This window comes from Dunckerocampus dactyliophorus, chromosome 7, assembly GCF_027744805.1.
Source record: "Dunckerocampus dactyliophorus isolate RoL2022-P2 chromosome 7, RoL_Ddac_1.1, whole genome shotgun sequence".
Taxonomy (NCBI): domain Eukaryota; kingdom Metazoa; phylum Chordata; class Actinopteri; order Syngnathiformes; family Syngnathidae; genus Dunckerocampus; species Dunckerocampus dactyliophorus.
The window spans coordinates 10,549,917-10,562,449 of record NC_072825.1 but is presented as its reverse complement, the minus strand read 5'-3'; positions in this window follow the sequence as shown (position 1 = coordinate 10,562,449).

The following is a 12,533-nucleotide window of genomic DNA, read 5'->3' as shown; positions in this document are numbered from 1 at the left end:
GACCTGACGTCCCTGAATGCACCTTGTGTTCTTGTCTGTGCTATTCGCTAGCTATGCCGCCACAGGGTGTATGCCATTTTTCTGGGCGGCTTCGTCAATTTAGAGCGGGAGGGGAAGGACATCAAGTGGGGACTTAATGTGCTGTCCGACAGATATCTGCAGGAGAACAAATCTTCAACCAGATTTGTTCTGGGTATTTTTTTATTCAGGGTATTTGTTCAAGCCAGTTGAGAACCACTGATTCATCAAAAGCACAAAAGTACACACATTGTTTCGAATGACAGTGCTTGGTGATGTTCACTCAGTGAGAATGTTTGGGCCGTATAAAAACTGAGACGGCGTGCAACAGGGGTGTCTAACTCAAGTTACCTGGGGCCACTGAGGTAGAGTCTGGGTGAAGCTGGGCCGCATGAAGTATTGGGAGTGAAGCCGGCTCCCAGCATGCTTTGCGGTACCCGTTTTGTAAGAAGTTGCTTAAGTTATGTGTTTAATGTTAACATAATTGTTGTTTATTATCCCCCATAATAGTAGCTGCCCTTCGTGTGTTTATTTACCTGTTACATGTTGCGCTGTCATTTTTGTGTCGTCACGGCAATTGTAGTTAGTGCTATGTCTAGTGACCCCCCCCAGTTAATTTCACTGTGTGACAAGCTCACTGTGAGGTCAGTGTATGTTTATGCTTGCCCCGCAAATGCCTCTGAACTTGCCCAGGCTTCACTGGTCTCTGATGTCAAATAGGGGGCCACAAAATATGTCCTAGTGCGCCGCAAGTTTGAGAACCCTGGTGTATGAAAACCAAATCATAGGGCGTATGAAAACAGAAGTTTGACTGTATGCAGTTAAAATCATCTTTCCATATGTGTGAGCACGCTGATTTCCACCCAGGCACGGCCCACTTCCCCCCTTTTGCAAGACTGGAAGAGGTAGGCCGTGGCATGGTGTGATCCCCTGAACACGTACATGCACGTGCGCAACATAGCTGAGGAATGCGACTGTTAATCGCATTCTCAATAATAAAATACAAAAACTCAAAACAATCCAAAAGACAAACCCACAGCACACTTGCTCACAAGTGACTGCGGTAAAACAGCAGAATAGAAGTGATGGGACAAGTAAATGGGCCGTGGCTCGAATGCTAAGTGTGAGTGTAGGCCAGGGGGGACCAGGAAAGAGAGGGGGAATCAACCCAAAGTCCAGCACAGCAGCACGAATACCCTAGTGTGAATACACCCTTAGTTGCTATGAATGTGAGTGTGCTTACTTCATATATCTTGCGGTGTATATTCTTCATCTATTGCTACGTTCTAATCTCCTATGCTGCTTTGTGAGATTGAGAATATGGACGCTGCTTTTCGTGGTACCACTGTTTGCAGATCAGCGGTCCAAACAGATACTGTACATGTTGCACACAGATCAGCATCATAACATCACTCTCAATTTCAACAAGGAGCCCCTTGTGACACTGCTGTTCCACTGAAATACACACACACACACACACACGTATACACACACACACACACTGAGGCGAGCAGCCAAAACAGGCTTGGCACGGGGCCTAATGATGCCCGGCATGCGTCTGCTCTCAACAACAGCAGGAAAACACCTGCCAAAATGTACTAATGTGTAAATGTCTCTATTAGCGAGCGGTTGGTCCCGCATGTATGTCTCTCGGATCAATACTCTGGGTACTCTGATTGCTGTTTAGAACCTGGTAAACTTCGGGTCCAGCGGGCCTGTTGACCATGTCACTCTCTATTTCCCTACTCAGGATGACATAGCTGCAATAACTGGGAAAATCTGCATTGCAGCCGTTTAGAGCTCACTGCTGCTGTGACCACAACGCTTTTACAACAGTTAGTTGTATTTTCAAATGAATTCCTAATTTAATAAGGAGCATTTCTCGACCTTGGTCGGTGTTCAAATAGCTCATTGTGTGCTTTCTCACGCTTTTCTTTGGCCTGACCTAGAAAAACACGAATCCGGGTGGGATATTACTTTTTAATTTCAATAGAAATAAACATATCTATGGTCTGTTTGAATAATTCTACTGCAGCCAAATGAAACAACTTTAGCTTTTGTTTTGTTTTTCCTTATAGAAATAACAAATACTACTTTTTTTACTTGCTTTTTCTTGAAAGCCAGATACAAAATGATTTACATCGCATGAGGAGGGCAACACGTGAATGATTGTCCCCAGAACACTGGCACTGCACGCACACACACTTCAATAATAGCATTTGTAATGCCGAAGGATTAAGTGGGGCCTCTTAACAGTACAGATTAAACATTGCACACGGCTATACTATAACAATTACAACACAAAACAATTACGGATTATTTCTATTTGGTAGAATGTGAGAGGGAATGTGGGAATGAGTGTTGTACAGTACAGGCCAAACGTTTGGACACACCTTCTCATTCAATGTGTTTTATTTATTTTTGTGACTATTTACATTGTAGATTCTCAAAACTATGAATGAACACATGTGCAATTATGTACTTAAAAGGGTGAAATTATAAATAATAATGTCTTATATTTTAGACGTAAAACACACACACAGCATTTCAGTATGTGGAATCAAATTATGGAATGCATTTAGGAAGGAAGTCAAACAAAGCACTAAGATGAGTGATTTCAAGAAACAATACAAGCAGTTGATGTTTGCAGAATACAAGGAGGAAGAGACTTGAACTTGTTCTGTTATGTCTATTTGTATTTATTTTTTATTTTTGTATTATTATATGTGATTATTATTGATTATGATTGTGGAAAAACCCTGACATTTATATTACCACACTGATACATTGCTTATCACTTTTTTTATATATCAAAAAGATCACATGAATTACAGGAAGTGAATAAATGTCCTGCAACAGATGCTTTGCGTCTTCCTACTCCTTTTGGACATTGTGGAACTGTGAATTGTACTACTTCATGTATTCCATTGTAACTTGTCTGCATGTTCAAATAAAATTAAACCATTACCAAATTAAACCATTACATATATTTTATGTCTTATAATTTGTTTTATAGCGCTGCAAACCCTTGGTGTTTTTCTCTCAATGAGCTTCATGAGGTAGTCTTCTGAAATGGTTTTCACTTCACGCGTGTGCCTTGTCAGGGTTACTTAGTGGAATCTCTTGCCTTGTTAATGGGGTTGGGACCATGGGCTTGTATTGTGTGTGTCCAAACGTTTGGCCCGTACTGTATATTTAGTGCTAGGTTACATCCACTGTAGCACTGTTTCAATAAACACTGCACACGAAGAAGTGGGAGAAATACTCCTCTGTTTTTACAGAAGATGGAAAATGGTGGGATAGTGAGCCAAGCAAGTTTTCCCACCACGTACAGTTACATGAGGACAAAACACTAAGGTTATTTTAGGTTGATTTTGGTATCAGGGTGACCATACTTTGAGTTCTGGAAACCAGGACACTCAGCAATGAGATACTTGAATGACACTCCAACTTCACTCAAATATGCCTTATAACTTCATTAAATTTAAAGTATGCCTCCCGAGTACGGATAGAAAATTGTTATATTACAAAATGTTATCCATAACCAAAGACACAAATCCCAAAGAAAGAACATTCAAAAAGCGACACAAAGATGATTACAAAAACTGAACACAGGAACCTGAGGTCAAATGCTTGTTAGGTTTTGGAATGTAACCAATATTTCTGGGAAAAATGTGCCATAATTGAGGAATTTGAACCATCGTTATACGTGACGTCCCTGATTTTACGAGACTCCTTTGCGTTTTTGGCAACATTAATTCAAAAAGCCGCTCAAACGGCAGCCTTTCAGTGATTATGTCGCATGCATAATGTCGGCCAAACCAGGACATTTTCATCACTTTCTAAAAAAAATTTAAAAAACCCAGAACGGCCAGGACACGAAATGAAAATATGACATGTCCTGGGAAAGCAGGACATTTGGTCGCCCTACTATATATCATCGAACCCAGACAGTAAAATTTTTAAATTTTAAGATATTTTAGAAGACCTAATCACTGTAAAACAGCACCAGTACATCAGAGGTGAGAATATGGACACTGGACATAATAGGGCTGGCAATCTGAAGGTACTTTACAATATAATACATAACGGCTCATGGCAATGATACTATCTCAATATGGCAATACTCAGATTGTCGATAACCTACGATACAGTATATCCTTGTGGGGTGAAAAAAACCCCAAAATAAACCCATTTCATTTCATTTATATTTTGCAACATAATTTAACCAGGGCACAAACAGCAATAGTGTAACAACAATGACACTGACTTAGTGCAACATAACTATAAACAGGATTTTTTGTAGGTGTTTGACAGTGATACCGTTGTAAAACTCATTCAGAAAACACACCATCACACATTTCTCAAGTAGATCAACTCTAAAACACGTTTGGCTAGGTCACAACTGGTCTTATAGGCTCCTACAGCTGGTGTGCTTGCAAAAAACAAAATGAAAGAAACGCACAAAGGGCACGCGTATGACGTGCTGATTTTCAAGCCACGGAGGTTCTCTGTAAGGTCAAACAAACTCTACAGGCGCTTACGTTTTTTCAGGTTGCAAGACAGACTTACGCACTTTGTACGTCTTTGTGCAGCATCTGTACAGCCAACGTGTGTCTTTCATACGTTTTTCCGGTGTCAGGTTTGGGCAAAATGTCAACACTTATCAACTCCTATGTGTGTTCTCACGCGCACGTCACATACGTAATTAGACACCGCACGTTTACATATTTTGTACGTCCTCCATGCGTGTTGAGATGTCAAGATCTTACTCGTTCATGATCACCACAGCTACGTAGTAGCCTGTTAGCGCCACCGCCCTGCTCATGTTGCAGGGTTATCGGTAGAAACCTCTTAAGTACTTCTGAAATGTGTGCACTGGTGTGACTTTCATGCAATTTCCCACTTGTTGTTTATAAAGTGCACATTGATTGTCATGTCAGGCTGTGCTTTAATAATAATTTTACAGGAACAATACGCGGCAAGAGCGCATCAATAAGGTTCTCCAGCTCACCCGTGTCCCTCATGAGGACTAGCAGCATAGAAAATGAATGAACGAATGTGTGTACAGACCCTACAAAAGACAGGTGATTTGTACAGGTTGTGCACCGCCTCTTGCACATTGTCAGCTCAGACAGACTTGACCAGACCTTATAATGAATACAGATATCATATTTAATGAATGCATGGTAACAGCTGCTGCCAGTAATAGCACTTTCAGTGTTTAGTTTCATATAATGCTTGGATGAGCTGATGGATGGAGTTTGTCTGCAGATTAACTACTAATTGGAATAGGTAACTTTCTGTTTTTATACATCCATCACTCTGTTATGTCAACCTTTGTTTTGAGATGTCTTATTTTAGTATAAATTAATCCAACAGTCAATTCCAACCCCATTCAACATGAGGTCTTGTCCTTTCCACCAGAGTCCATATTGGAACTGTTTATATAACCAACACCTTTCAAGTTTCAACAATGTCTAATGCTTGTCAAAATGCCGTCCAGTTGTTTCCATGTGCAAAAATGTAAGTGTGAATATGGACATTGAATATGCAAGAGGCAATAGTTACATATTGTACTGGCAGCGGGAGCCAAGAGACTTGCTGGGACTATCAGAAAAACAGCTTACAGTCTGATAAATTCACACTGGCATTAGAGAAATATTTCCTCATTATAAATTCAAAGTCCTCCCAGGAAGAAAATTGGCCACAATAAATCATTTAGCATGGCCAGCCGCCCTCGCTAATACTGCCAAATCAGCAGAGCGGAGCAAAGTCTTATATGACCATCAATAATTAAGACACACTAACATTATTAACATATTCTTCTGAGCTCCACTGTAACAGAAAGGGCACAGATAGACACAGGGCCGGAAATAATTATTTGATCCACTATTCATTTTGGGCAGGTTTGTTTCAACAGAGAGAGAGACAACATAACCAAAAGGCACATTAGTTAGCGTCATTAATCCATTCCAAAAGATCCGACTCAAACCGAAACATTCATTCATTCATTCATTCATTTTCTATGCCGCTTGACCTCAGTCGGGCCGTGGGGGTAACTTGCAAAAGTAATTCCACTTCTTCATAAATCTAGATTAGCCTTGGAAAGCAGAGGACGATGGACTTATGCACATGTGTTCTTTCTTCTTCTATAGTTTGGTGTGTCACGTGGTTCCGTTTTTGTGTCTGTTTACAGCGCCACACAAAAGGTGTGCCTTGTGTATTACATCGTTTTCACCCAGTGGTCCGTTCCTGTCTGGATGTAACTATTTACTCATCCGGCACAGAGTGGGTGTGATTTTTTTTTCAACCCAACAAAAAAAAGATAAAATCCCAGGAACGTTTTCGTATGGACAGGCCTAAAGATCATGTAGTGGCCCCGCCAGTCTCTAGACCTGTAATTCACCAGAAAATCTGTCGAGGGAGCTGAAATTTTGAGCTGCCAAGATAGCCTTGAAAACTTCAAGATTTGGAGAGTGCCTGCAAACAATCCCTGGGACGACCGTGGTGACCAACTACAAGAAACAAACTTTGTGCCTGCCAACAAGCGCTTCTCCAGGTACTAAGCCGCGTTTTGTTTGGGAATTGAATGTTTTTTCCATACGCTTTTATATTTAATGATCCTTTTCAGGATTTTTGCTGATATTCTGTCTGGGGATAGATAGGTATATAGAGATCGACCGATAGATGGTTCTGTCTCTAATTTTGGAGTCAAACTAAGTGGGAGCTGGATGAAATTTGACAGTTGGATTATGAGGTGATAATTTATGGAGACATTTTAATTAAAAGCAAAACGGCTTATTAGAAACCCTCAGTTCCCTCATTAATAGCATGCGCATGAAGAGTCTGTGTGTTTAAAGTTTAGTGGGGAGCACTAATGAGATGGTGCTGTGAGGCAGGACGGTAGTTAGTATTGGAGGGTAGATATGAGAGGTCAGCAATTTCACAGAAATAAAACGTCATTTTCTCTGTTTTGAGCTCAGAGTTGCATTTGTATTGTTGCCATCTACCTACCTATAGGATAACACATATCTTTTATACTCACCCTTATATGCAGCCCTTGCCCCAGCCAGTGGTGTCCCATTGAAAGACATTTGGAAAAATGGATTTTGACACAGTTTTAATTAAAACACAACCAGCCACTAATTACGGTTCCGACCTCTAAGACGTTTCTTGACTTGATGAGTAGATGATGCACAAAAAAAACAAAAAAAACAATGTGGATAGAACGTCAGCCTCGCAGTTCGGAGATGGAGGGTTTGAATTTTCATCGGAGTATCTTGGTATGAAGTTTACGTGTTCTCTCCGTACAATGTCAAAAGACAAATGGGAGTTGACACTATAAACCTTGTGCAGTGTGAAAGAAAAGAAAAATATAAAAATGGGAAAAATAAGATTGACATTTTATCAAAGTGATAAAATAGGAATAAATAGTTAATAATGAACAGAATAAGTGTAGACGTTAAATAAGACAAGTGCATCCAAAACATGGATGAAAAATATGTGAATACTGGAGTAAAGAGTTTGACTCACATGAATCACACATTTTGTACCTTTTGCATATAAATTAAGGGATTATGTTGTAACAAAAAGTCAAAAGGTGAAGAAAAAAATGCATTGGTGATATAAATTTGTCGGCAAATATTAAAATAGCATCTATAAAAACCAGCCGACAAATACTAAGGTCCAGAAGTATTTCGGCAATGACTGTCGGGCAGAGTTTGGCTTCTGGCTTCTGTTCTGTGCTACTCCACAACCACGGTATTGCTCTTGCCTTGCCATTTTGTAATTTGTTTTTTTGCCTGCTTGTTATTTTGTGCTTTGGTCCAAACACAGATCAGGCAACTGACTTGGCCTTTAAAAATTAAAAAAAATTTTATTATTATTTTTTTACCTCATAAATTAAAGCTGAACGTCTACAAGTCAGTGACACCTTGGTGGTTTATTTTAATCTCACTCTTCTGGCGTATAAAGGCAAAATCATACAAACCCTGGCACGATCCAAATAACGTACACATGAATAAAGATTACATGATGGTTCATAATAGTTTTAATCCACCTAACTACCTGACCGAGCTTATTTTACAAGGGCTGAGCCTGGGCGTATTGCGCTTTGTGTGTTAACATTTAACATTGAAGCACTTTAAAAGAGCGACAAATGCTCCAAATGACCTCACATTAGTCATTTTTATCATTATTTGTGCTACCATTGAGACAAAAACCAGCGGGTGTGAATCACAATATCAAGGAAAAAATATTCCTCTTTGAGAAATGACAAACCAATGGAGTATGAAAGCATGCATTGCTGAGCGGTAATTAACATTATCTACCACAGTCCCAGCAGAGAAACTCCACACTGTGCACACTGAGCATGTCTGTGTGTAAGCAGCATCATGAATTAACCAGCAGCTGCTTTGTGAAACTCAGCTGAGCGAGGGCACTTTGTGTTGTGCAACCTGCACTTTTACAGTACATAAAGGAATTACACTTGAATCCAGAAAGTCTTGCGTGGTGTTCAAACACTCTCTCAAAAACACCTGTAAACATTAAGGGGGTAGACGAGGTCAGAATGGACACAAACACACACATGCCTGTGTCAAGCTACTGGAACTCTCATATTGTCTCAGTCCAACAATGCAGCAGCTGGCACAAACGGGGAGCTATTTAACAGGCACCAATTGAGGCTATCCCACCAGGTGCTCCTGTGTGCCTTTCCCATCCAAATGTTATGCATCAGCAGAATTTGGTTTGGCTTTATTTTCATAGCTCAAAACAAGCAGTGGTGTGGGGGAGCAGACCAGCCACTGCCATAAATGCAGATATTTATGCCCTGGGGCCTATTGCACATAACTAGAACTCAGAAATCCAATATAAATGACCAAGCTGAGGTCAGCCAACCCAAAGCAAGAGCGTATATAGGCTTAATTGGTTGCACAAAGCCCAAGCCAGGATGAGTAGACACTGATTGATCAAGCCAGGTGAAACCAATCCCAGATCAGTGCGCGTACACGGCTTCCTTAAATAGACCCCGACTATCGATCACAAAGTCACCGATTCACCATGGCAACGAGAGCGGCATATTTTCCCTGACAGAAGCGGAAACCACAAGGAGGCAAACAGCAAATAAAAAGGAAAGGCAACACCACCGCAGTCATAAAACAAAGAGAGAAAACGTGGCAAAGTATCACATAGACGATCTACAATACTTTGTGCGTAAGTAGCACACAAATACACACTCAAACCATCATAATTACAATCCAAATAGTTACTGTTATGTTTGTTGCCTATTTAATAAATCAACAACAGCGGAGTACACCAATACCTATGAACTCGTTGCTTTATTAGCATATCACCATTACTCGCTCGTAGCTTCAGCAGTGTGTACACTTCCGGTTTCCCCTCGAGCTGTACGACTTCTGGGTAATGCAGTAAACGTCCGCAACCAACACAATTCCCACCTCCGAAAACGTAGTCCCACTGTGATGATGAATCTGTTGAAATTGTAGGTGAAATTCACTGCAGATGTGAGTGAAATCTCGTAAATGTAACTCCATCAGATTGTATCATTTCTTTATGTTGTAGATGTGTGTTTGTATTCATATGGGATGTGTATTTTATACACAGTATGTGTAAATTATCTAATAAATCATCTAATGATTGCAACATCATCTAAAACCCTTTATGTGCAATGATTGTCAAATGGATGATGACAAATGTTGAAATAATGACAGTGGGTGTGGTGGACAGTGGATTCATTATTGGTTTCCATTTATGGTGACTACTGACTGACATAAGGGATGAGATGAAATAGATCCTGGACCTTAGCCTGGTCTGGAGCAGGCTAACTCCACAGAATAAATCTCCATGGTAACTTATGTCAGCACATATTCCACTTTCCACTATCCCACTTTTGTGCAACCAGATCACGGATAAACTGAGCTAGGATAACCAAGATATGCCGGCTTAATCCCTTATCCTAGTTTTGTGCAATAGGCCCCTGGTCGTGAAAGGGACCACTGAGAAAGGTGTGATATTTATTTTTTAATTTTTAAATCCGATCTCTATTTCTATATAAAATATATACATGCAATGTGTGTCTCTAGAATGTACATACAGTACATGTATGGACAGGTGTTTACATGAAAACACACAAACGGGTGTACATCTGCACAAGTGCGTTTCCCAACAATGTTTCTGTATCTGTGTGGGTTGTAAGCACCAGAATGACACACTTCCATGGGACCTTTTTAAATCGACACCATCTGCCTCTATCAGGGAAGGCTCTGGGAAAACTGATGCTTTGGCTCACATGCTTTTCCCAGTGGCTAGCCAGAATGAAAAATATTACAGTGGAAGGAAAACAAAGAGGTACATTAGACTTTGGTTGACATTGCTCAAGCAACCCAAAAATTCATCCCAGCACCCCTAAAAATACTACTCATGATAACATTTTAATGCACTTTTTTATTGTCTGGAAGTCTTTTTTTGGACCACAGAATATGCTTTTATGTTCAAACTGGCATGCGCTGCTGCTCATGTAACTTGTTTGAATCAAGTTTAAGTGTAATTTAATGACAAATGAGGCATAATGCAGATTTAAAACATGTTCTCCAGATTAGGTCAAAAACACAAGCTCATTCGCGGTCTTCAGGTTAGGTACAAGTTCCCTTCTCAGACTGTGATGTCAATTGAGTTTTGGTGTAAGTCGTAAATTATACCGAAATTAACTCCCAAGTCACTCGCACTGTACACAGAACCCATTCATCCATCTTCTATGCCGCTCATCCTCACTAGGGTCGCAGCTACGCTGGAGCCTATCCCAGCTCACATTCATGCCTATGGACAATTTAGAGTTGCCAAATATCCTAACATGCAGATTTTTGGAATGTGGGAGGAAGCCGGAATATCTGGAGAAAATGCAAACTCCACATAGAGATGCCCAACGGAGATTCAAGCCCAGATCTTGCAGATCTCCTGACTGTGTGGCCAACATGCTAACCACTAGGCCACCGTGCGGCCATACACAGAACACACGGACATAAAATACAAAAATAAAACACTAAATACAAGAAATAAATGAAATTGAAATAGCCAAAGCATGATCAACCTTTAGGAACTTTTCCATTTCAAAAATAAGACCGCTACACTGCTTCATTATTATCAGCGTACTGGCAGTTTCGTACTGCAGTGTTTGTGATTTCCAACCGTCTGTGAATGTGACACTTTTTGTGTGAGTGCATGCAGAGAGGACAGTTGAGTTAGCTGATGTTGTTTTGGTGTGGTTTGGCCGACAGCAGCCTGTTTTGTTTTTCCAATGAAGAGATTTTTGATCGACCACCTCCTTGTCCATCTGGGTCGATGTTACAATACGATCATTATTCTTAACGATGGTCGCGGAAGTCAAGCAAATAAGCGCATAGTGTGTTCTTCTGCGGCGTGCCACACTCTCGTTTACAGACCAAAATTTATTTTCTTATGAATTTATGGGCGCACGTACCAGGAAACAACTTAACACGGGACTCCATAACACTGAGTACCACCTGTACTTGCTTGCATGGCAGTGATCCCTGAGGTTTTCTTCTGCCTCATTATGCTGCCCTTACTGTATGTAACAAAACACGTTTGTTAGTTTGTGCCCTTTAGGGGTCGCACTTACATGGTCAGCAGAATTAGTAGTGAAAAATCGGATTACTTTAGAGCAGGGGTCTCAAACTCAATTTCACTGAGGGCCAGTGGGCGTACAGTCTGGGTGAGGCTGGGCCGCATCAAGTATTGGGAGTAGGGCTGGGTACCTCACGATACGATACAATTCACAATACATCCATGTGATAACACTACTGTTAGTTCAGTGTTGGCGTTTACTTGCCCCTGTGAGTATGTAAGTAACACTGAGCTTGCCCGGATGTTGCGGGCTGAAGCTACTCTTTGATGTCCAGTCGCGGGCTGTAAGATAGGATTTGTTTGGGTCGCAAATGGCCTGCGGGCCGCGAGTTTGAGACCCCTGCTTTATAGAGTGTTGCAGCAACAAAACCAGGGTCTAGCCTAAAACAGATGTATTATAATGAGGTTTGCTCTTGTTTATTGACTTATTATTATCAAACACTACCACAGACTATCAAGTTAATTGTAAAAGTATCACTGGAATGTGTACCTCATTGATTGAGGTTTGCAGAGTGAACAACCTGTTTCCACGTAGCATATTGCACTATTGATCTTCTTCCAAAAAATTGTGTCTCACAGTAACTATACGAAATATAAATCATTAAAAACAAAAACGTCCCTTACCACATTGCGGTTTGAATTTTGCAGTGTCACTCTATCATGGTTTTCCAAACATATATTAATAAATCATGCTGTTTCGTAGTTGAATACGGCTTATTAGTAAAAAGAAATGCATTTAAGCAATTTTGTGTTTTTAAGCACAAAAATGGCTAAATGAACTAAAATACAAATAAGGCATTAAAAAGAAGCATTCAAATTGTGCGTGTAGTATTCTACATTCATCACTAGGT